The sequence below is a fragment of the Lissotriton helveticus genome, chromosome 10, assembly GCF_964261635.1.
Source record: "Lissotriton helveticus chromosome 10, aLisHel1.1, whole genome shotgun sequence".
Lineage (NCBI taxonomy): Eukaryota > Metazoa > Chordata > Amphibia > Caudata > Salamandridae > Lissotriton > Lissotriton helveticus.
The window spans coordinates 279,840,248-279,865,918 of NC_136071.1; the positions used below are offsets into that span (position 1 = coordinate 279,840,248).

At 41.8% G+C, this 25,671-nt stretch overlaps 1 protein-coding gene across 2 annotated transcripts in view; it reads right to left on the reverse strand.

Annotated features, from left to right (window-relative positions):
• ZBTB47 (zinc finger and BTB domain containing 47) overlaps positions 1-25,671 on the reverse strand; it is a 348,552-nt gene that overhangs the window by 13,864 nt on the left and 309,017 nt on the right. The window lies entirely within an intron of this gene.

A 25,671-nucleotide genomic window follows, 5' to 3' on the forward strand; every position in this document is an offset into this window, starting at 1 on the left:
TGTATTTGTAAAATCAACAGTATTATATAAACTCATACAACTAATTCAGGACAGGACTCAAACTCCTCTGTTACTTTACTGTTGTGAAGAGGCTCTTAGACAAATTACAAAAATAATAGTAATACTTTAATAATAGTGATACCATTGGTAACATTACTAGTAATAACAAAAATACCAATAAACATAATAACAATAAATATAATGATAATATTCGGTCCTCCACAAGAAATCTTCTTCAAGTGCCTAGATTTGCCAAAGCCAGATGGGGGAGGCAAAGCCTTCTCCACTATTGCACCTAAGCTCTGGAACTCCCTTCCTCCTGACCTGGTGGGGCAGTCTTCTTTGGCACTCTTTCGTAAGGACTTGAAAACTTGGCTATTCCGAGAGGCTTATATTTAAGCCATGGACTTGGCGATTCTGAGACTTGTCATTTGATATCTGCACTGTCTGGCGCCTTGATGCCCTTGGGCTAAGTTGCGCACTACAAATCCCCTTTCTTTCTTTCTTCTTTCTATACAAAAATAACAATACAAATAATATTATGAATAACAACAGAAACTATCAATTACAAATTCATTGGTCTGAATATTCGGATCAGAACATGAGAAACAGTGCCCCAAAGAGATGCACCTAATGAGTAAGGATACCCATCAGTCACCATCCGATACCGTCCTAGTCATCATCTGGGCTTCCTTACACCCCTCTTATCATGAATCATAGAAAGATGTAAATGAGGACTAGATGTATATGTCCACCATCTAATTATGAAGCACGGGTACATGTTAAGTGAAGGTATCAAATGATGGGTGAGAGATGAAAAAATGGCAGTGCGTAAAAGTGTGTGAAACATTCAGTGAATTAAAATTGGGTAACTGAGAGAAACATGAGTTTATTATTATCGCTCAGTTTATCCAAGGCTAAAAACAGTGCAAAAAATGGCAGTTTCAACAAATATCTACCAATAAAGTTTGTGTGGTCAACATGTTTCAGCAGAAAAATAGGACACCATTGTCCTCTGCCTTCGTCAGGACCTTAATAAATGATTGCTACTGCAATAAGTGAAAAGAAACAGAAATTGATCAAATCAATTAACCATTTCACCTGAAATCCTAGGTATCTGGTCACTCCTCCTGTATGTGGATTTCTCAACCACTGTTGTAAAATGATGTTGGTTCCATGTCATAACAAAGAAGAAAACACAAGCGAAGGCAGAGGACAATGGTATCCTATTTTTATGCGGAAACATGTTGACCAAACAAACTTTATTGGTAGATATTTGTTGAAACTGCCATTTTTGCACTGTTTTTAGCCTTGGATACACTGAGAGATAATAATAAACTCATGTGTATCTCAGTTACCCAATTTTAATTCACTGAATATTTCACACACTTTTACGCACTGCAATTTTTTCATCTCTCTCCCATCATTTGATACCTTCACTTAACATGTACCCCGTGCTTCATAATTAGATGGTGGACATATACATCAAGTCCTCATTTACATCTTTCTATGATTCATGAAAGAGGGGTGTAAGGAAGCCCAGATGATGACTAGGGCGGTATCGGATGGTGACTGCTGGGTATCCTTACTCATTAGGTGCATCTCTTTGGGGCACTTTCGCTCACGTTCTGATCCTGTTGATTTTGTTGGTTCATGTCTTATGAAATTTGATTTGTGTTAGACCCGTGGACAGTATGTGTTTACTACATTGACTGTTGGGGGCTGTGTCCATGCTTGGTCTAGAAATATGCCCTAGGACCCTTCTTTATCGTATTGTTTTCATATACTGAATAATACCATAAATAATAATGGTAATATGAACTATAGTCATGTTTAGTTAGGCACCTGCTAGCATTATTTATTTATTCTAATATTTATAAATGTAGTTACATTTTTATATAGTGATTCGTATGCAAGTCAAGTCAAAAAGGCTTTATTTCGATAAAAATTTATCATAAAAGCTTCACATAAAATTCATAGGTACGGTAAGGAAGCCAAGAATAAAAACAAGTTACAAAAGAGAAAAAATTGTACATAGCAATTATTTACACATCACAAGTTAAAAGAAAAATTAAACAATTGATTTCAGCCTTTTGGCTCGGATTAACCAGGCCCAAGATAAAAATTTGGCGAGAGCACAAGCATAGGTAATACGGCTGTCAGACATTAATATACGAATTGCGTCTGAATGGCACCTAGTACCCAATTGGTGACAGAGGTGTTTAAGCCATATTTTCCTTGGTAAATTGTACTCTCCACATTCGAACATAAAATGTGCCAATGTTTCTCGTTTAGCTAGACATACTGGACAAAGCTCAACAGTTTGTGCCGGCGGTTTCCAACTTGAAGAAAAAGTATACAATGGTAAAGTTCCTGCTCTAAATTTAAAATAAAGAGCCCTATCAAAAGGTTTGCCAATAGCATCCAGGTAAAGTTCACATTTTGGAGAGTCCTTAAATTTTAAGAACTCTTCAGTAAGTCTGCCCAAGGAAGCATTAGTATTTCGTTGTAACATAACCCAATTCCAATAAAGTTTCTTGAGAATTGCCTTTGGAGGAGAAGATCTATTAATCCATGAATCATTTAGACCCAAATTGAATAGTAAGCTTCTAATGTCACTCAACCATTTGATTTAGTGCCACCCTGGCGAGGACATAATTTCTGTGAGGCCTTGCGCATATTTATACAGTTCAGGCACTCGCCACAATCGTGCCCATAGTAAAAGTGGACGTAGTCTTGCTAGATCTTCGATAGGGCGACGGCCCAAATCAAGCATTAATGGGACCGTAGGGGTACCCTGTGGGAGTGACATAATCGCCCTACAAAACTTCCTTTCGGATACTGGCAATTCATTGGAAATGGATGAGGCCCAAAGCTCCGCCCCATACAGAGCAGAACTAACCCCTTTAGCTTCATAGATGTCAAGAACAACTGCTATTGGTCTAATTACACAGGAGCGTTGCTCTTTAAGAATTGCTCCTGTGATCCTTTTGTGGGATAATAACATTTTATCCAAATGTGGAGACCATTGCATTTTATGTGATAGTCGGATACCAAGGTAATCAAACACCTCTACTCTCTCCAAGGGTTCAGTATTCAAGATTGGAGGATATGCTAATTTTTTTGGGGGATTCAACACAAGATATTTAGTCTTGCCTGTATTGATTACGAGGCCCCGTTTAGTGCAGAAGGATTGGAAATTATTTAGAAGCCTTTGGAGGCCTATCGGGGATTTCGATATTAGAAGCGTGTCATCCGCAAAGAGGAGGGTGGGTATACGTTCACCAGCCAGGGATGGTTCATCTGAAGGGTGTTCTAAGAGGTGCTCCACCACCCCGTTAATATAAAGAGAAAACAGGGTGGGAGCGAGGACACATCCCTGGCGGACCCCTCTCTCTACCGGGATGCTGCTAGTTTTCTCCCCTCCTGGACCCCACCTAATCTGGGCAAAGCTATTTTCATGCAGCCTAACCAATAATGTGAGTAAATAGTGTGGCAACCCCATATTGGCCAGGACTCTCCATAGTGTCTCCCTCGGTACAAGGTCAAAGGCAGTCTTCAGATCGATAAACGCGAGATAAAGACTGCCTTTGCCTAGGACCACAACCTTCCAATACACCATCATGAGCCTAAATACTTGTTCGACTGTCCCAGTACCCACTCTAAATCCTGCCTGATAGTCGGAAAGAATTTTATTTTCTTCTATCCAGTCCAGTATTCTAACCAGTAGAACCTTACCAACTACTTTTTGAGTAATATCCAGCAAACTAATCGGCCTGTAGTTGGACGGCTCGTCTCTGGCACCTTTTTTAAAAATGGAGACCACCTCCGCCCCTTTCCATGACGAGGGGATCGGAGCACCCTTACAAATGGCAGCAAGTAAGGAATAAATAAATTTACCCCACTTTGGGATATCTAGTCTCAGAAGGTCGCCCGGGATACCATCCGGACCAGCGGCTTTCTGTGGCTTAATCGTGCTTATGGCATGTTCCACCTCTTTGATTGTAAAGCCAAGATCGTCGGGGACAGTACTACCAACTAGTAGTTTCGTTATTGGAACCACATACCTCCCTTCCACATCAGTGGGTGCCTCGGTGAGTGGCAAATCATCATGTCGGGAGTATAATTTTGAAAAGTGGTTGACCCACGCTTGGCTTGGGATGTTACATGAGATGAGGTCCATGTCCGGCCTATTTCTGGCTCTAATCGTATCCCAGAAACATTTTGGGTCTTTTTTGAGACTAGCTTCCTTCAGAGTAGACCAGTACTCTTCTACCCATTCTTTTTTGGCATGTGCCAGCGTAATCTTATGTTTCTTCCTAGCAGTCTGTATCAAGGATTGGGATTTGCTTTTGACGGCCTCAATCAAAAGGGACTTTGCACGTCTACATGCAGGTGTGTACCAATCATGTTTTCCCTTGGGTTTAGGATGGGACAAATTCCCCCCTACAGTGCCCTTAACCAGAAAGACCTCACCTATGGATTTAACCGCTGATTCGTATGCTATTAACCTCAGGTTCTCAGAGCTGTAGTATCATACAGTACTACTGCCTAGACCACTGGTTCTTAACTTGTGGTTGGGAAACCCCTGAGGGGCCACAAATCCTACTCAGGGGGTCTGCGACTTCTTAGAAGATTAAATATTTTTAACAAATGAATAAAGTGTATGCAAATAAAGAAGTTATTTAGGTTTGTAAAATATTTTGCAAACATGAAGGAGTCTGAAATTGGAGGCTAAACATTTATTTGCTATTGTTAGGCTGATTTGTTGGAGCAGTGAAAGCATCAAACAGAATATAGAATCCACAATGAGTGGCCTCAGTTGAATTTAGAAAAGCTCCAACCTTCTTATAAAAATTAAGATTTTTTTTATGTTGGTGAATTAAATAAAATACGACGTCATTTGTATATTTGTTTGATGAATGTTTGTTTTTGTATTTATATGTATTGTTTTGCTGTTCAAATCATCGAGAATGCTTAGGCTGGGGTCTTCAGCTTCCAGTAATGGCTAAGTGGGGGTCACCAGATTCCAATAATGTTTGGGTAGGGTCCCTGGATTCATGTAATGATTAATTAGGTGTTCACAGAACTCAAAAGTTTAAAAACCACTGGCCTAGACCAACTGTCATAAGTTTAGATATCTTGGAAGATACAGGCAGTGGCACTCAGCAAACCGGATACTCAAAGTTTTGCACAGTTAGGGAGCCGCCTAATTTAGTGCTTCACACATTTATATGCAAATTATACTTAATGTGTGTTAAACAATAATAATCCGTGCAGTTATTATTAATCAAATGTCCCAGGTGGTTGTATTTACCTTAGAGGAAAGTCACACATATATTATTGAAAGGTAATCAATGGATTTACTCACCCTAACTGTACTTGCTTGGAAGCCATGTTTTCTTATGTTGGCCTAATGTGCAACCAGGCCAGAAATGCATGAATTTTACGTCTATAAAATGTTCTACCAGTCTCATGTTTTTCTCCTTCTGCATGTGCCTTATGAGGCTTCTCATTAGCTAGACTAGACTTTTTGATATTGTACTGAAACTGGTAGATGATTAGGAATTAATTGGAATTTGGTTGAAGACACACAGTCTGTGTGATCTTGGGAGAGATCCTCCTGTACTTGGCAGACCTGACCAGTGATACATCAAGGTTGGGCAGATGTGTGTTTCATTGCCCAGTGCTGGGAAACTAGGGAGTCTACCTGCGCCAAAAGGAAAATATAGCGACTGATTGGACTGTTTGATCAGAACTGATGTGGAGAGGCTTCTAGAACTTTCTTTTAATTATTAAATATGTTTTGTAGCATAGTTTAGCAGTCCCTGACCTGATTTCACTTAGAGAAGATCTCTTCTCAACTTTGCTGACTTTCCCTGCCCTGGGTGTTGAGCTTCATGCCTATCCGCTGAACCTTAAACTTGGTTCATTTGATGCAAACACCTTCATCTTAGAAATGCCCTGTTCCCCTTTCGATACTTATTTAGAATAAGAAAGTACCTTTATGGAACCTGTCTGCCTAATATTCCGTCTGCTGTATGTCAACACATTTTTCACTTTTTGCTAGATAATATACAAATTCAGTTTGCATGACCATTTGAATATAAATTAACTAATTTGCTGATTATTGATTGAATTGTTACATTCACTAAATTTGATAATAACCCTCATGGTTTGAACACCATCCTCTTAGTCGCCCTTGTGGAGCCACATTGGATTTCACTGTAATTGACATGTATTGCTTATGCTAGCTCCTTTCTTATGCTTCATGTTGACATTAAAAGGCTCATATGACCAACAGAGGATCCTATTTGATTACTACAATAAGACATTGAGATTTAGGGACACCCGCTCTATCAGATATGAGCCACAGAAGCACTTCATGGGAGCCAAACTGGTGTTAAAAAGTGCCCTTGAGGAGAAGCCTACTTTTAAATACCTCTGCCATAAATGCCCAGAAGGGGCTATTTTGAAACGTGGAACTTCCTTTATGTGGAACCACAGGCACTATTTCAGAACGTCTGTCTGTTATCTCTATGACAACAGATGTAAGATCTGGGTTGAACCTCAAATTGGTATTGGTAATTCCTGAAAAGGAAATTCCTGATACTCATTATCTTAGCATCTAGTCTCTGCCTTTCAAAGACTTCTTTATAAGAGATCATTTTCCCCTCGGTAGCCATAGTGTCAAGAACAAAAAAGCCTTACATCCATTTTAAGTAAAGGTAATCACAGAGCTACACAAAGCTCACACGGTTTTATTAAATACTGCCACCCAAATTTATGAGAATTAGAAAAAGAGAATTACAACAACAATCTGGCTGTATCTGCCAACAACAGTGGATGTGGACATTCAAAAATGTTACAAACATATTTACTAAATCCAAGAAATGACTTAGTAAACGGTTGCAGAGATAAATTTGGGATGTTTGTTAGGCACTAGGAAGGGACTTTTAAATGGGAGTTGGACAACATTTAAGAGCCAGGCAAAGGGTTTTCTTCATCTTCCCCTATTCTACACTACCTTCCAATTACAGATCGATTGCTTTCATGGATGGAGAGGCAAAATACTTAGCAAAATGTTTTCTTGCCATATTGACAAAATGGACCGACACAAGTTGATTGGTGCCATGGAATCAGATAGGGGTTATTAAGGGAATTGGCACAACCACCAACACCCAGATTCTGGACTTATTAATCGAACAGGCAAGGTGCTGCTCTTTAAATCTACATCTATGGTATGTGGACTTTCGTTCAAGTCTTTGATGTAGTGCAGTGAAACATCTTGTGGTCCAAGCTGCTAAGCTGGGGAATTCCTCCTCTCCTCTTACGAGCTACTTAATTGTTTACACAGATACCTGGCAAGGGTAAGGCTGAGAAAAGGTACGACGATTTAAAAAAAAAAAAAACATCCCAACAATAAACGGCCTAAAACAAGTGTTGGTATTAGCTCAGCTTTTATTTAACTTGTATCTTGCGGAGAGGATATCTGTCTTAAATAGAGTCAACTCTCACAATGGCTGGCTTTAATGCTTCGCATATGTTGTACACTGACAATGTCATCCTGATTAGTTATAGAAAAGTTGGTTTCCATTGCTTAATCAATACAGCTGCTCCGTACGCCGCGAAACATGGGTTAAGAGCTAATCTTAATAAAACAATAACAATGTTAGGGACAAGGAGAAGATCCTTACCACCCACATTCTACATAGATGGGTCAGACTTGGAAACCATGTCTGAGTACAAGTATTTAGGGATGTTGTTTTACTCCAGAGGTGCATTTACAAATCAGTGCAGTGCAATACAAAGAAAAAAAAAAGAATGCACTACCTGCTAATTTCTATTCATTACGGAACTCTTTAAAAGGCCTGTCCCTCCAGCCACTCCTGCAAGTAATGGCTGCTACACCTGCTCCCTCTCTTATGTGCGGAGTTTGGGCTTCGAGAGGAAGAGCGGAAAAACAACTGATAATGCAATTGCAGGGACATATGAACGCCTGTTCAATCTTCCTCGCTAGGCCTCTCCTGCCCAAATTTGTTCAGAGTTCCACCTTAGGAGGCACGCCATATGAAGTTTGGGTGCTTACTTGAAATTCTGCTACAAGCTAAGAAATGACCGAAGACCTACCTCAAGCTCTATTGTGTGGGAATCCATAAGTGACCCAAGAAACACCACGGCTTACAATTATATAAACCTGACCGTACCCACCTACAAGTCTGAGGAGCTCTGGGCCTTATCCCTCTCAGCGCCTGCATTAAACAAAGTCATATTTTCATATGGGAAACAGATCTCATCCCTATTGGACAAAGCTGTCCTGGTTAAAGATCTCTTTCATGGATGGTAATAGGTTCACAAGTCCCCCTCAAATTTCAAACATACTTACTGCTGCGTCTTCAATTTGGTGACTTGCAAACACATGTTAATTCCCCTGTTTGGAGGAGATTGACCATACAGTCTTCATGTTGGCTCTGTAACTATCCTAAGGAAGACATTTGTCACTTTGTCTGTACTTGCCCAGCACTTAAGGTGGAACAGAGAGGGCTGTTGAGACAGTTCTTTATTAGAAACACCATATGTACATGGCGGCAAGCAGTTATAGCCTGTCTCCAAGGGAATGATGTGATGTTCTGTGGGAAAGTCCTTACGTGTATGTGTATTACAGAGTTAAAACTAGCAAAATATGAATTATAATGACAATCTGCTTGGATTTTATCATTCATTCTGTTAAATTTGAATGCGCAAAGTATGATTGTTCATGTAAAGTTATAATGTTTTAGATTCTGTAGTTTGGTAGTCAAAAGAATAGTTTTACTGGCAGATGCATCAAAGTAAATACCGGGAGCAAATGGGCAGATTCTCAGAATCTGCACCTTTGCTCCCGGTATTTTTGCATTTGGGATGCATCATCCCAAATGCAAAAATCGCAATTTAAGGAATCTCTAAATTAAGATTCCTTAAATTGCGATTGCATTTAAGGAATCCCAAATTGAGGTTCCTTAAATGCAATGCATGAAAGTAAAAAAAATAGCGAATTTGCTAATAGGGGGGCAAATTACCTTGAAGTTGGACTTCATGGTAATTTGCTAAAACTTTGAAAAAAGCACTTTTGTGCATATTTCAAAGCTTCCTGTTGCGCACACACATGCCCTTAGGGCATGTGTGTGTGCAACATATGTGCATAGATCAATTTCAGGGGTGCAACAGGGTGTCATTTTGACACCCTTGCACCCTTGAAATTGCATGAGCAATTTGCGAGTACCTACTGGTACTCACTAATTGCTCATGCAATCTCCAAAACATTCCTATGGGCCTGTAGGCCCATAGGAATGAATGGGACAGCATTCCTTAATTGCGACTCGCAATTTGCGAGTAGCAATTAAGGAATGTTAAGGAATCGCTATTTTAATTGCAATTCCTACATGCATAGGCTTTTGCTATTCCTAAATAGCGATTCCTTAAAAATCGCTATTAAGGAATAGCAAAAGGATACGTTGATGCATCTGCCAGTTAGTAGGAAGTATGAAATTTAGGAAATGCACCTAGCACTTTTTTCCTGAGTATTGTGCACTAATTAGATACGTATGCTAATCGTATTTATTGGTGTTTCATTTTAGTGTGAATCTGTATCTGTGTTTGTTCATATATGACTTACATGGTTCATTCCTAGAAAAAGGTTTTAATGCACAAATCACTTTTATTTTAAATACTCTCAATTGTGTAAATATAGCATAACTATACTTTATAGTTGGTGGTTTTAGGATTGGGAATGCTATCACGTGATTCATGTCTTAAGTTAATATCTTTCCTTTCTTGGGTTGAGTGTTCAAGTTAATCAACAAATTGGTATTACAATTTAATCATAACAGTATTTTTATGATCATATTTATTGGATGATTTTTTAACTTTTGATCTTATTGTGATAATGTTGTATGTTTTAATCAACTGAACAATAAAGTATTACCTTAACTATTACCTACTCTGCCCTTATTATTTGACAGGGCTAATCTTTTTTTTCCCTCTGCCTGTGGGTCAATGGTTTTGTCGAACCTCTCAGTTCTACCTGGATGTATGATGTTACAACGCATACTTTTACAACGCCTACCTTTACATCGCAAGTTTTACAACGCATGCCATTACAACGCATAATGCTTTTGGGCGCTGGATAGTGAATAGTTTAATTTACTATTCCAACTCCAGTCCCCGTGGATAGTAGGGAAGGTGTTAAATAGTACATTAAACCTATTCCTTATCCAAGAGCGCCCCCCAGCGCTATTCGTTGTAATGGTTTGCGTTGTAAAAGTTGCGTTGTAATGGTAGTTCATTGTAAAAGTTTCGTTGTAAAGGCTGTATACCGTTCTACCTCATTGTTGACTGGGACATGCACTGTGGATTTTGTGGGACTAATCTACAGTGCGCTCACTACAAAAAGGGTTCAAAAGTGTTCAAGAATAGAAGTTATAGATCCTGTAACAGCATAAGACAGGGTGTCTGTCAACATTGTGTGAAGCATAAGGAGATATTCAAGGCTGTTCGTCTTATGCACAATTCTTCTATGAACAGGAAAAATCTTGCTTCAGCAAATATTCAATAAGCACTCATTTGTTAGGTACATACCCTCTGACTCAGCTCATTACTACATGCCTGCAACTCAAACTTGGATACGTTGAAGGCTGCTCCATCAGTTACTAAGGCTAAAAATATGGAACAGCTTTCTATAAATGGATGCCGCATCAGAGACATCTACCCTTTAGAACTGCGGTACTCAAAGTCCGGCCCCGGGCCACTTGGGGACCACCAGGCCTTTCCATGTGGAACCAGTGGAAAACTACAGCTGTCACGGATTCGGCACCATTTCTGCGTGATGTGATTCCTCTGGCCGCATTCGCCAGGAAAAGCATGAAAGAGTATGAGCGGACAATCAGTGTCTTGCATGCTCACCTACATCCCCTACCCTCATCTGCTTCTGTGACGTCACTTGCTTGCGGCGCAACAGAGGGCTAGGCTTTTTAACCCCTTCCATGCTGATGACGAGCTCAGCTCGTCATCAGCGTTACCTGCCGTGTGCTGATGACGAGCTCAGCTCGTCATGTATCGCGGTAATTTCAAAAATGCCGCACACAGCGGGAAAAGCCGCCGCACGCATGCGGTTAAAAAAGGCACGCAAGTTGCTAACTTTTTATTCCACCGCACTTTTACCTGCCATAAACTTGGCTGCATCATTGCCAGCTGCGCCTAGCCCACAGATAGCGTTGCCTTGCTGGGCCCCTCTGGGCCAAGCTGGCTGTAGAAGGGCATGTACTCTAGGATCTGCGTTAGAAGTTTATCTTTCAAAAGTAAGTCGGCTTGCCAGGAGATTGGATGTACAAGGGAACAGTGAGGAGGGTGGAGGTAGGGTTTGGTGAAGTGTTGAAGCTCCAAGGATGCAGAGACGAGGTATTAAGGAGCTAGTGCATTATTTCTAAATGCTAAACTATGATTAACATAAGAGATAGTATATTGTTACTGTTTAATGAAGGATTAAATGTATTTTCTTGCCCCGTTTTCAATCTTTAGTTTTTGTAGCCACCCAACATCTGTTTTTTGTTTTGGTTAGGTTTTTTTTCTACCGGAAGTTCAGCTTGCCTTCAACATACAACTGCATTCAGTCCTACCATGCTGTGCTGGAGCATAGTGGTGTTCCTTGGTAGGTTTCTCCTGATTTACACAACCAATGATGGGCATAAATAAGGTGAATATTGTCTATGATTTCGGACTTACATGATCTATCAGGCGTGGAACTTTCAATGACATCTAATAATGTGGTGGGGATTCCTTCGCCGATAAATGAGATTGTAGGGGCAGATGGGTTAATGAGCGCATTCTCTAAATTAGAAAAAATCCTATCCGCAATTCTCTCCCTGATGGAGAAAAGCACTTTAAACTCCGACGATATTCTGAAAGTTCTCACGCCAATCTTAGGAGGGGTCTTGGATCTTAAAAATCATAGACCGTTATGTGTGAACTGTGCTACTTCTACATCTAGTAAAGCATGTCAAACGCTTAACGTATCTCTTAATGCTGATAAAGTCTCAGGGGTAGGGGGACCAAAAGAACTGCAGGCAGATTTTGTAAACTTACCGTCTGTAGGAAAATTAAATTCAAGTCTGTCTAAAGCTAGCTCTAATGCTCCTCTAAAAGCCCTTTCCCTGAGGGAAGAGTTATCGGAAAATGCTTCCCCTAAACTAGATGCTGTGCGAGTTTTCCCAATTTTTAATATGAGTAAGCCAAATAAAACCATATTACAACAATCAGATGAAGCAAAAAACATCTTAGAGAGCTCAGCTGTAGGAGAAGTCTTACTAGATACAATCTTAAATATGAGTAAGCAGAAGAAACCTATACCACAACAACTAGATGAAGCAAATGATATTTCAGAGAGTCCAGCTGAAGGGGAAGATTTACTAGTAAGAAAAGGGTCCATTAAGAATGGTTGTAGGAGGAGGAAAAAATTATGAAATACCGCAGGTTACCAAAACGCAAACATAGAAAGTTGCGTTTTGAACCTGAAAGTGAAAAGGAAATTCCTTACATAGCCCCTGTTGACAAAAAGAACAAAACGCCCTTGGGTCATCTGAAATTAAACATGAGTTCTAACCACGAGCAAGCTCTTGGTTCTCAGATGGGCAGCATATCTGGTAGGCAGAATGTCTTTCTGGACAATGTTGGGGGGGGTCGAAGGTAGTATAGGAGGTGGTAGCAACTTGCATAGTAGTACTGGAAATAAAGTGTCCACGGAAAATAGCTCTGAAATTTGCCCGAGAGTATAACTAATTGGCGCTGCACTTGACTTGGCTGTGCAAACTCCGCTGACAGTGAATCTTGATATAAGTAAAGATGGGGGAGTTAGCCGGAGAATGATTCTAACTACTAATAAAAATAAAGGGGGGAATTTACATGATGACTCCCATAGAAGTGTGCAGGATGCTAATCAGGCTAAGATTCCAGTGACATGTGCTGGGCAAGCGAATAGGGATATTATTTTTATTCCTCTCTTTGATGCTGAGTTAATAACTTTAAATAGAAGTGCTCTCCTAAAAATCATTTCAGAAATAGATGATCTAAAGCTAATCTCTAGTAAAGATATAGAGTTAGTCCATTTAGATTGGAGGGATAAGCCATTTGTAACTAAAGCTACTTTTACATCAGGGGTTTTTGCTTCACTTATCTTAGCTAATGCGGACGGCTTTAGGAAAAGAGGTATTGATGTCCTTATTAGTTTAGGTTCATCTGATGCCTCGTTTAAAAACATCAAGGTACCTAGCCATCTGCAAGGGAGTGAATTTTTGGAACATAAGGGAGAGAGAACATGCATACAATATGAGGACATAGAAATAACAGTAGGAAGGGCACCAGGTGTAAGATCAATTACGTTTTTGGCACCGGAGGTCCAAGAGGTCCATAGTACAGACAGAGAAGATGATGCAACAAAATGGAGTTGGATTGCAAGCGCTCTGAATGGGGCAAAAACAACTTCTATAAAAACAATAGCGCGGGGTAGCCTGCCGTGTACAATTGTCTCATGGAATATGGCAGGGCTAGGAAAAGAAAACCAGAAGCTTAAATCATTGGCCTCCCTAGACCCAAAGATAATTTGCCTCCAGGAGACGTGGGCTAGGGATGAGTTCCAGTTGGAGAACTATTATGTGCACTGTGCTATGGCAAAGAAATCTATGAGGGGGCGTGCAAGGGGTGGATTAGCCATTCTGCTGAGTTGTGATTTAGCATGGGATGCAGTGATAGATATACATCCCTCAAAATGTTGTATGTGTGCTAAGTTGAAGATGGAAAGGAATCATAAGGGTTACAGTCGGTCTCTGTTCTTGGTAAATGTGTATATTCCTCCGGGGAAGGCGTCGACCCCATTGATTGACTCCATTTGTTCTTACATGCATAATTTATGTAGGAGTGAAGACAGAGTGTGTATAATAATGGTCGGTGACTTTAACGCTAAAATAAGTAATAGTTCTATTTTGGCGTTTTCTAATGAGGATTTGGAGGAGGTTTGGTGTATACCAGATTCTGTATTCCCGCCCAATTTAAAAGCCGATAAACGGGACCTCTCACTTTTGCAAAATCTTAGGGAACTTGGCCTCGTTTTATTAAATGGTAGATTTGCAGAAGATCTACCAGCAGCACTAACTTGTCATGGGGCTTTTGGCCACTCCCTTCTTGATTACATGGCTGTGTCGTTTCAGTTGTTTGGGGCATGCTCGCAATTCAAAGTGGTTCCAACGAAGTTGAGTGACCATGACATTTTGGCGGTAAATCTAGCTATATGTATCGAGAAGCCTGAACTCTGGAATCAGAGGAATGACAATATATCCTATTCTCGAAATAATGGTCGCACTTTTTGGTCATACAAGAACCTTCCGAATTTTCAGTGGGTTTTTAAAAATATTGTACCTGATCTTGCTCGGAAGAACTTGATTGTGGGATATGAAAAACTTATGATTGCAATAAAAGCGCTGGGTAAAAAGCAGCATAGTGGAAGAGGCACCCCCTTAGCAACTCTGCCGAGTGACATTAAAATATTAAATAGAAAGATAAATGAGCTGATTAGAGCCCAATTTAAAGACCCTATAGCTCTAAGACAAAAAGAGATATATAGATTAAAACAGGTCCGGAAAAGGAAAGTAGCAGCAGATCGTAGGGCTGCTGAAGATGAAAAATGGGTTAAACTCCGGAAGTGGCGCTCTCAGGGGACAGCAGGAAATATTGGGCGTTAATAGCCAAATATTGCGATAATGTAGTAAAATCCCAACCCATGTTAATTCCAGAAGTAGAATGGTCAACTTGTATATCTCTATTGTATGCCACGAATACAGGGGCTGAAGATGATGACGGGTTTACTAAAATCTCTCAATTGGTAGGTGATGTCGAAGCCCCATCAACGAAGGAAATTGAAGGATATATTAAGGGGACATGATATTCTGGGGCAATGGGGCCTGATGATGTCCCCGTGGCCATCATAAAGAATGATTGTGGCGATTGGGCAAAATTAATACAACCACTGTTTGCCCATTGTTACAATCTTGGGGTCATCCCTTACTCTTGGAAGGGAAGTATTATAGTTCCGCTATATAAAAAGGGCCCAAAAAACTCTCCGGCAAGTTTCAGGCAAATCTCACTTTTAGATGCAACTGGAAAACTATTTGCAAAAAGCATCTTGGTACACCTACAAGAGTGGGTTTTTGGAAATAATCTAATTCCTCTTGAACAATCAGGGTTCCGGAAGAATAGCGGTACGTTAGACAATATATCTGTCCTGCAGACCCTGATCGATAAATATCCCGTGGGTCGGAGGTCCCCATTGTATACTGCATTTATTGATTTCTCCACAGCGTTCGATAGGGTGGACCGAGGGACGCTGTGGAGGAAATTGCTTGCTATGGGAATACCCGGGAACTTTTTAAGAGTAATAATAGCACTCCACTCATCAACATGGACTCAAGTCTTGTTAGGAGGGACTCAGGGCCTTTCAAAGAAAATTCCCACTAATAATGGCCTGAAGCAATGGTGCCTATTAGCCCCATTGCTTTTCTCAATTTATATAAATGATCTACCAAGCCGGTTAGGGGAATGTAAGGGGGATCCTCCACAAGTGGGTGATCTAAAAATAAGCTGTCTGCTATATGCGGACGATGCAATATTAATGGATCTAACCCCAATTGGACTCCAGAGGCGATTAACAGAATTGGTCAGGTATACTAAGGATTATTTTTTAAAGATAAACATTTCGAAGAGCAAAGTGATGATGTTTAGTCATAGTGGCTGTAAGGTTAGACCAAACTTGAAATGGTTTTTGGGAGATGAAAGAATGGAAATAGTAAAATTTTATCAGTACTTAGGAATTTTTTTTACAAATAGGTGCTCTGCTAAGAGACATTTGGACCATTGCAAAAGTAAAGCCATCTCGCAAGCATCTGGTATTAATCGCCTTTACTTGCAATGTGGAAAAATACATTTTTCTCACACTATTGCAGTATATAAAATAAAGATTCCTCCGACTCTAAACTATGCAATTGAAACAATAGATGAAGGTGAGTGGACAATGTTTGAGAAGGTGGAAGGAAAAATCTGGCGCCAAATATGTAATCTAAATTATTCTGCGCCCATTGCAGCTCTTAGACTTGAATTTGGCCTCCTTTCTACATATGTGCTTTCGATGGCAGCGTGTTTGCGGTGGTGTAAGGCTCTGCAGAATGGGCAGTAGAATCTATTAAGGGCTGCATTGTTCAAGGAAATTTTCGTTAATCTGCTAAAGAAAAGTGTAATTTTTTGAAATTATTTAAAATCTTTGAGTATTTTTGATCTTGATTTTGAAGAAGTACTCCGTTTAGATAAATCAGCTCTAAAGCTTATTATTAAAAAATCTATATATGATCTCAAGTAGAAGAGATCAGCAAACATGTAATGCGAATGGAAGGCTAGATTGCATTATGGGGAGCTTTATTGTCAAAAAACCTCAGCCATATGTATTTTGGAACCTGTATCATGGAGCACGCCGAGTGCTCTTATTACTGAGATTGAACATGCTTCCTTTGAGGATTGTGACAGGTGCTTGGGAGGGTATCCCCAAAAATGAAAGACGCTGTAATCTATGCAATGGCGGTGTACAAGACCTTAATCATGTCCTGATTGTGTGTCCAGCACTCCATCTAATTCGCCGTAAATATTTAAGGCATGGTTTTTTACAGTATAATATTGCAACGGCAGATCAGGCCCGCAATTTTCTTATGTTCCCCCCATCCGAACTGATGTGTTTTAAAATTTTCTGCTTTTTTAAAGAATTTTTAAATGTTTATTAAAAGAAAAATGAATGGGTATGGGTGAATTGTAGATATTTAAAAAAAATATTGTGTGTAATCATTTTTTGTATCAGTATTTTATTGAAGCACTATTGTCACTTTGATAGACCGTTAAAAATAATAATACCATTCAACCCTTACTGCTTCAGATCATATTTGTGGGAATGTTAATTAACTATGTGTGTTGCATTACAAAGTACTAGTAAAGCATTTGCACTTTAATTAATGCATTAGCACTTTAGTTAGTACTGTTGAAAAGAATTGCTGCTATTTTCGATTCTCTTCTTGACGAGATCACCTCCTAACAAAAAAAAAAACTTTTTTAACACCCTTTGTCTTTCGAAATGTTTATCTTTGCTGATAACTGATGATTTTTACACTAAAAGCCGATTGATATGATACTTTTGCCTTTCAATGTGATGTATTAGATTACTTACCCTCGCAGTTGAAATTTAGTGAAAATGAGTTATTAATTTTTGTATTTTAACAACTGATGTTTTTTAGTAAACCAGATTTACGAGGCTAATTATATTGTATCGATAGGTGTAATTATGAAATTGTTTTTTATTTCTTTTTTTGTATGAAAAAGCTGTTTTTATTCTGTATTTTATGTGGAATTCCATGGAATTCCAAATCATAATAAAAATTGAATAATGTTGAATATTGATTTTGTTTGTTTTAAAATTCCACATAAAGGATCATCAAGCTAATTAAAACATGTGTGCTGTTGGTAGGAAGGAGTACTGTGTTGTAATGATTGTGATTTAATTAAGTCGTATTTTGCCACTTCATTTTCAGTAAGTAAATTAATAAACCAAGCAACATTATTTTATTTATTTATTCATTCATTTTCTAATGACAGGCAGTTGTGCTTGTTGTAAGGGCAGTCCTGCTAAGTATCATGCATTGGGGGTCCGACTAATGCATATTAGTGCTGATGTCCGCATCACTGCATTAAAATACATCAGTAACGTATTTATAGTGTCCCTTGTACCTCCGTATCGAGGTCTGCTAGAGAGCTGAATTATATACTTAATAATCAGGGCCTTCCAGACAGCGCCTTAATATTGCGTGCTCTGCAGGCTGCGGCATCTGTAAATCTGCAACTCCATGCCCTCTAAGAACCATGGCTTTTTGGTTAGACAAGCACATTTTAGTACCGGTGTCCACATAATTGCACTACAATGCCATATCGCACATTATGAAACACAGTGCAGTGCAGCAGCTCAACGTGTGGAGCAGTCTGCTACACGTCAGAGCGTCAGCCGGGCCCAAGGCTAGATGTGACTAGTTTGCTATGTATGTATGTATGTATAAGCTTTATTCGGACAACTTGTGTCAGAAAAGCTATAAAAAACAGTTAGAATAACAAAGGAATAAAAAAAGTAAACAACTTATGCAATAACTAGTTACAGTTAAATATGTACGAGCAATTCGTCTTATGCGCGGCTGCAACAGAGGGGCAATATGAAATGTTCGACAAGTCAACGATAAAAAGCAGCTTTAAAACAACGATAAAATGATAAAACATACCTTAAAACAATATAAATGTGAAGAGGAGGAATCACAATGTTTTCCCGTTTGGGGCCTATGCAGGTGGACCCAGTTCCCAATACCCAAGGGGTCTTATTATTGATTGCTCTAACCCTCCGTGGGGCAACATTGGAAAGAGGCTATAAACGTTAAAGTACATGTGCATAACGTATAGTTAAGAATGTAAAATGCCACCTGGTGAGCACTTATGTGGCTATGTCTAGTCCTAATCCTGGGGGATACTATGCCGTTCCTACCTGGGCCTTCTGTTTTATAAGCTGTGCATGGCTTAAGAACTTGGCCACTCCGCAAGCAAAAAGTGGTCTAGGGTCCGATCTTAAAATAAGCAAGGCAACCCGAAGGTTCTGTTTTCCAAGTTGCCGGAAAATTGGTGTTAGCCATTTCATCTCTCGGTTTGGCATATGCCGGACAAACAAACATAACATGGGCAACACTTTCCACCGGGTTCTTGCAGCATGGGCAATCTTTAGATGTTGAGTTGTATGAGTGCCAATTAGCTGTTCCCTCCCAGACAGGAAGTGTTCCAAACCTAAAATGGATGTGTACAACATCCTGTTCCAAGGAACCTGAATTATGTCTAGGTAGGATTCCAGGTGTATATTTTATTTGCGGAGAAGGAATTCTGCAGTAAATTTTCCCAGGTTGGGTTTACTGGATTGTTGGTAGGCCAGCCATTCCCAATAATGTAGTTTGAGCACCTCTTTCCTCAGTGGATCCTGCATGGCCCACTGGGCTTGACGCCCTAGTGCAGACATCAGCTTTCTGGCATTGGTAATCCAGACTACCTTATTACCTGCATCTAGCCAGATAACCTCAGTCAGAGCTTCCGTATAAGGTAGGAGCTCAGGGGTCCGCCTGATGTGAGTCCAAAAAAGCAGCGGGCAAAGGCTCGCTATATCACCAATGGAACGCCTACCTATATCGAGCATTAAGGGGAGTGAGCGGAATATTTTGGGGCAGCATCGCTAGATCCCTTAAAAATGTATGCTCGGATCTACAGAGATCATGGATCTTTTCAAATCCCCACCACTCTGTACCATACAGAGCTGTACTAACAGACTTTTTTTCATAGACCCGAGGGGCTGGGGCTACCGGTCTGCTATGTGAAGTGCAATGCTCCTTTCCTAGTAAGCCCATTACTCGCTTATGGCCCAGCAACTTCTTAACTAGGTTGGGCTACTATGACATTTTGTTTGAAAGTCGAACACCGAGATAGTCGAAGGTGTCAACTCTTTCCAAGGGAGTACCAACTAGCAAGGGGCTGCTTTTGTAGAACTTGTGGGGGTTGAAGGCCATAAATGTGGTTTTAGATGTGTTAATAACCAACCCCCTAGTGGCGCAGAAGGAGTGGAATCAGCTAAGTAACCGCTGCAACCCCGTTGGGGTCTTCGACACCAGCAGGGTGTTATCTGCAAACAAGAAGGTCGGGACCTTATCGCCCCCCTAAGGTTGGTGCATCTGCTGGTTCCTCTTGCAGAAAGCTCAACACTCCATTCACATAGAGAGAGAATAGGGTGGGAGTCAGGACACAACCTTGTCGAACTCCCCTACTTACTGGATGTCAGTTGCCCCTGCACCCCCCATCTGATTTGTGCATAGTTCCCTTCGGGTAACTGAACTACCAGATTAAGGATAGGTGGGGGAATGCCCATATCTTTTAGCGCCAATCACAGTTTACCCCTGAGGACTACATCAAAGGCAGGCTTTAAGTCAATGAAGGGTAAGTAAATACTGCCTTTGCCGATTGTTACCACTTTCCATTAGAGGAGCAGAAGCTGAAATGCCTGAACACAAGTCCCTATTTTTACCCTACAGCCAGCCTGGTACCGGGATAAGATTGCATTATTATTGTCCGCCCCCAATTGGATCCTCTGCAGCACAATTCTGCAGAAGACCTTCTGTAGGGTGTCAATCGGGCGAATGGGCCTGTAGTTTGAGGGTTCATCTGTAGCTCCTTTCTTATAGATTAGGACCACCTCTGTGCCCGACCAAGACTCAGGGACTGGGGCACCGCTAACTATTGCATTAGACAAGATTAATATGTAACAGGCCCAGTTTGGAGTATCAGCTAGAAATAGGTCCCCCAGGATTCCATCAGGGCCTGCAGCTTTGGACTGTACTATTCTGTCAATTGCAGCCTCTATTTCTCCCAAGGTGAAAAAAGCATCATCCACGCCTCCCAAGGTGAAAAAAGCATCATCCACGGGGTACTGTAGAGGTCAGCTGCCTCCACTGTGGATGTGTCCCCAGAGGTTGTATAGAGCTTCCAGAAGTGCTCATGGCATTCCTGGCCAGTGATAAAGTTAGGGGGTGGTTGGGCTCTGGTTTGCTACGGTGGTCTCAGTTTTAGCCTTGCTAAGGTGGTTACTCTTATTTTGTTAACATTTAGTAACATATAATTGCCTCTGGGCACAGGTCAGTCCTCGTCTCCTCACATGGTTACTCAGGAAATGTCCCAAGCATCTTCAGTCCTCTGTGCTGATCGCGCTGCAAATATAGAGCTGGCAGGAATACCAGGCTCAGTTAAATGGAGCAGCATGTGCACACTGAGGGTGGCTGTGATCAGCACTAACTTTGTACAAACAGTTTCTCATTGCTCAAAAGAGGGTATTTCTGATATCTATGCCTTTACATTGACTTAGTGGCTTGGGTTAAATCACAACAAAGTGTCCGTTGCAGTGTTACACACTCGGCAATGGAATGTCACTCTTGCATACACCGAAACCATGAAGATGTCACACAAAAGCAGTCTGAGAACTTTGCAGCTATGGGGCTTTCCCAACATGCGGAATTGCCGTTAGGAACAAAGCCTATTGAAAAAAGATGTTTAAATTAAGTGCCACTGAAAACGTGGTATTTTACTTTTACAGAAAGCATGGGACTCTAAACCATTGTTACCCTGAAATATTTTATAGTATTATGTAATTCCCTTATCCAAATTGTGAATTTATACTTAATTTCACATCCTCTTTGACAATTTGAGTGACATTTTTGCACCTGTAGCACAATCACTCATTTCAATAATGAACGTCTCTATTGAGTTCTTTTTGTAAACTGCAGTGATCTCTAAAACCCTTTCAATACACAGAAAACCTCCCAAAGTTCTCCTGCTGAGGATTGCCATGTGGCAGGTTTTTCCTGACATAACTAGCATGTTATTGTCTTGGCAGGTGCAGAAAGGGAGAAAAGTTCCCCAGGCCAGTATATTTATCTTGTTATCATTATCCACTTAACACAGTGAACATAGTGAGCAAATGTTAAAAAAAATGTTCTAAAGCTGCTTTTCTTATCCATGCCTGATAGACAGTGGTAGCAAAGCCATGGTAAAAGTGGTAAAAGTGATTATGGAAAATTTCATACAAATTCGCTTTTACGTATCATGCCCAGGCCTTCGCAGAATCGAATACAAATTAGCTGGTATTTATTTCTGGGAAAGGTGGCACCTATACTTAGGATAAGTAGTGACCTATTTTCTTTGCGAAACAGGTTCTTAATGTTTGCTGCACCAAAATAAGCAACTGAGTAAACTGTGATTCCTTTCTGACAGGCTTGTTGATGCCAAGAACTAGGAAGTTCATGGCCCAAACACTGGGGTAGATTTACTACACTTTGACATATCGCAGAAAGGTAAGTCGCTGAATTGTGTCAAAGGGAAAGAACACAAATATGCCATGTCTACTAAGATATGGCGCAGTTCTGCTCTCTTGTAGTGCTAGTACACTTCTGACTGCCAAGCGCCAATGCAGACACCCTTGTGCCCAGACGCAATGGTGTCTGCACTGAACCCAGCATAGCTTTTTTTCAGGAAGGAATACCTTCCTGCATGAAAACTATTCTTGAAAGCGTATTCTTCACAATGTGTGTGCTGCAGAAGGAAACACTCATGCAACGAGGAAGTAACAAGGAGAAATAAAGATAAAGAGAAGTGTACTTTATGCTATTGTGTGCATTTGTGGCTTGTTCATTGGGGAGGCAATGATGAGTTAATCATGAGCCAGCACAAGTTGTCTATTTAGCCTACCTAAAATATCTCGTACTTTTTGAGAAGGTTGGGGTGCGTTCATTTATTATTATGCGATAAATGGCAGTCATATGTGACCTGCCAGGGCCTCTAGACCACAGCTTGCCAAACTGTGTGGCGCGACACGTTACTGTGTCGTGCCCCATGTGTGGGTGTGTCGCGAGATGCGACGCGATGACGTCTACATCTGCGGCCGATATTAGGGGAATGCGAGCCTCAGTCAGGACGTGATCGTGTTTGCGACGTACAGGCAGTACAGGCGGAAGGGAAGTAGCAGCGGAGCAGAGTGGAGCCTCATGGTCCGGAGCTCGATTCCCTGACTGTACCAAGGCTTAGTGGGAGCAATGTCCGTGTCTTAGAAGAAGTATTGTATTTAACCTCCCCTCCTGTAGTGCTGCAGCGCTGCTCACGGCTGTTACCTGAGCGCGCGGCCTGTTGTGACTCGGTGACCTCGGAGCCACCTCTACCCCCTTCCCAGCCCCTCGTCTGGTTCTGCTCTGTGCCCTCTGCGAAGATCCGAGTTAAGCAAGTGTTTTTTATTTACTCAACTCAACTCAGGAAAGTACTATCCGCGTGCGTGCCCGCTGCATTAGCAGATATTGGTGCAGTGTTAGAGTATCTCTCTGATATGAGTGAGTTCTCCCATGCCTGTCCGGTTAGGGTGCACTCAGACATGTCGCAAAGTGTGCGGCCTTTTTCTTCCCTTGCCTTATTACTGACGAAGCGAATGATAGTTTACATGTGAGGGAAAAATTGGGCCCCTGCTATTAAAACATAACTGACTAATTTAATCAATTGAAATGAACAATTGGAGCTTTACTGTTGCGCAACTTCCCACACAAATAAGCCAAGAAACATCCTATCCTACAATCCTATTTGTTACATGGGGACATGATTACACACTGAATTAGACCAGTGGCTGACGAACGCCAGAGTGGGGTATAATAGTGCCTGGCTACCAACTTGAGGGACTTTCACAGGTGTGACGCTGCACCGGTTGACTCTGTAGGATACTTAGCTTCACATCCTGTGCAGCTCGTCTGGTTCTGCCCTGTGCCCTCTGCGAAGATCCGAGTTAAGTGTTTTTTATTTACTCAACTTTTCATAGGCCCCCTATGCATCTTTCAGGAAAGTACTATCCGTGTGCGTGCCCGCTGCATCTGCGGTGATAGTTTGCCCTCCGACCTCCTCTTCCTCATTAAAGAGGTCTTTAGCAACACCAAGCTGTTTGCGAATGGCTTCGCATATGGTTGCATTTCCCTCGTATTTCTCTCACAGTGACAGATGCCCCGTAATTTCAGGCAGAACAAAAATTAACTAATCATCAGGGAACTTTTCCGGGCTGTTTCTTTTCACCGTGAAAGTTAATGTCCCACAAAATGAAAAACATGTTGGTTCATAGAACCGGGGTTACAGTACCTGTTGTCAGACATGTAGATTGAAGTCCCGTTCTTGCTGGAAGAGTTCTCTGTATTAATCCAATTGCATCCACCAAACACACCCAAACCCTGGCCCCCACCCTGAGCCCTAAAACACCCCCAGGCCAAAATTCTACCCTGACGCAGTCCCTTGCCCTCAGTCCTAAAATGGCCCCAAACCCCCAAAAAGTTCCATGACCCCTGCCCCCCCACTGTAGGAAGGTAGATCCCTGACTATGGTTGCCCCCAACTTTTTGCCTGGTGTTTTGCTGGTTTTCTGACTTAGTTGACCTGGGGCCCTGCTATTCAGGACCCCAGGCCTACTGCTCTCTCTGTAAAATGGATCCCATGTACCTTAGGTACATATCTAATTGGATACGGAGTCACCTTATCAGTCCCTGTACAGTGTACCTTAGGTACCCAGGGCATAGGTGTACCCAGGGCCTACCAGGGGCTGAAGCATGTATTATGCCACCCCTGGCTGGCCATCCAAAACTGACACAACTGGCTGCTTGACAGCTGGGGCAAGGTGGTGTAATCACCCTTTGCTTTAGATATAGTATTCCTATATCTAACCCTAAAAGGGACACATATATTCCTATCAGTCACTCCTATGGCAGGCCTTAACAATCCTGAAGGCAGAGTGCTTGGAATAATGTGAAATGGTGCTCTGGCATAAGCTGAGCCCGTTTGCAGCTTGCGGAACCAAGTCCTAATAGCTGTTCCATGATAACGCTATACCATATACTCTTAAGTGCATTATGTACCTCGCGGTCAAATGCTAACTTTGGTATAACATTATCAAAACATGTCGAGTAAGGTGTCATACGAATTGGAATACTAACCCCTCGCCAATTCTGGCGACGGGGTTAGCATTCCACCCTTCTAGAGGGACACGACATGTTGGTAACCTGTAACCCCGGTTAAAGTCGAACATAGCCTCAGCTCCACAAGATGGATGCTGCCACCGAGACACAAGTCTGCCCTCCTGCTGCTGGGAGTCCTCCCAGAGCAGGAGGCAAGGACAAAGGGTTTCCTGCCAGGGGCGGTGCCAGCACCGTCCCAGACAGGGTTTTGTGTATCCCAGGTAGGCAGGGCTATAGAGGAAGATGACTGCAAGTGGCACCCCGGTGCTCACTGTGCATATGCCGGCTAGAACCAGTTCCAGGGGCACACCAGCCCCTGAGCTGGGGAAAGCCCGGCATGGGAGAGGGGTGTAACCACCCCCTTCCTAGTCCCACCCATAGGGCAGGACTTAGTCGCGTGCCAGCCCCCTTTTGCAGGATAAAGGCAGGAGCAAGCCCCCTTCCAAATTAGATCATCTTTGAATCCTGAAACTACTTTCCACGAAAGGAACTCAAGACTTCTTCTCAAGATTTCTCCCTTGTGACTAAGGAGTAGTCACCCTGCAGCAGCAGGCACCATCCAAGCATCGCGGTTTGCTGTAAGTCTCTCCTCCGGATCAAGACTGCCCCAGCACGACGAGAACCGGCTTCCCTGGCACCTCTGACCTCAACCTACATCATCAGCCCAACTGTGATCCGTGGGTGCGACGAGACCTCGAGGGACCGGCCATCTTCAAAACTGCACGACGCTTGCCCAGCACGACTTCTGAGGAATCCTCACGTGAGTGCTTTGGGGCCCGAGAAGCCCCGACCCTGAGCAGCTCCAGCACCGAAGTCCAGCCCCCTTGCATCCACGAGATCTGCGTGGGGCCCTTCTGCTCTTTGCTGCTCACCGCGTTGTCCAGGTCACTTGCCCGTTGGCTAGTGGCCCTCCTGACGACGAACTTCGATGACAACACCGCTGGTCTGGTTGCTCCAGACTG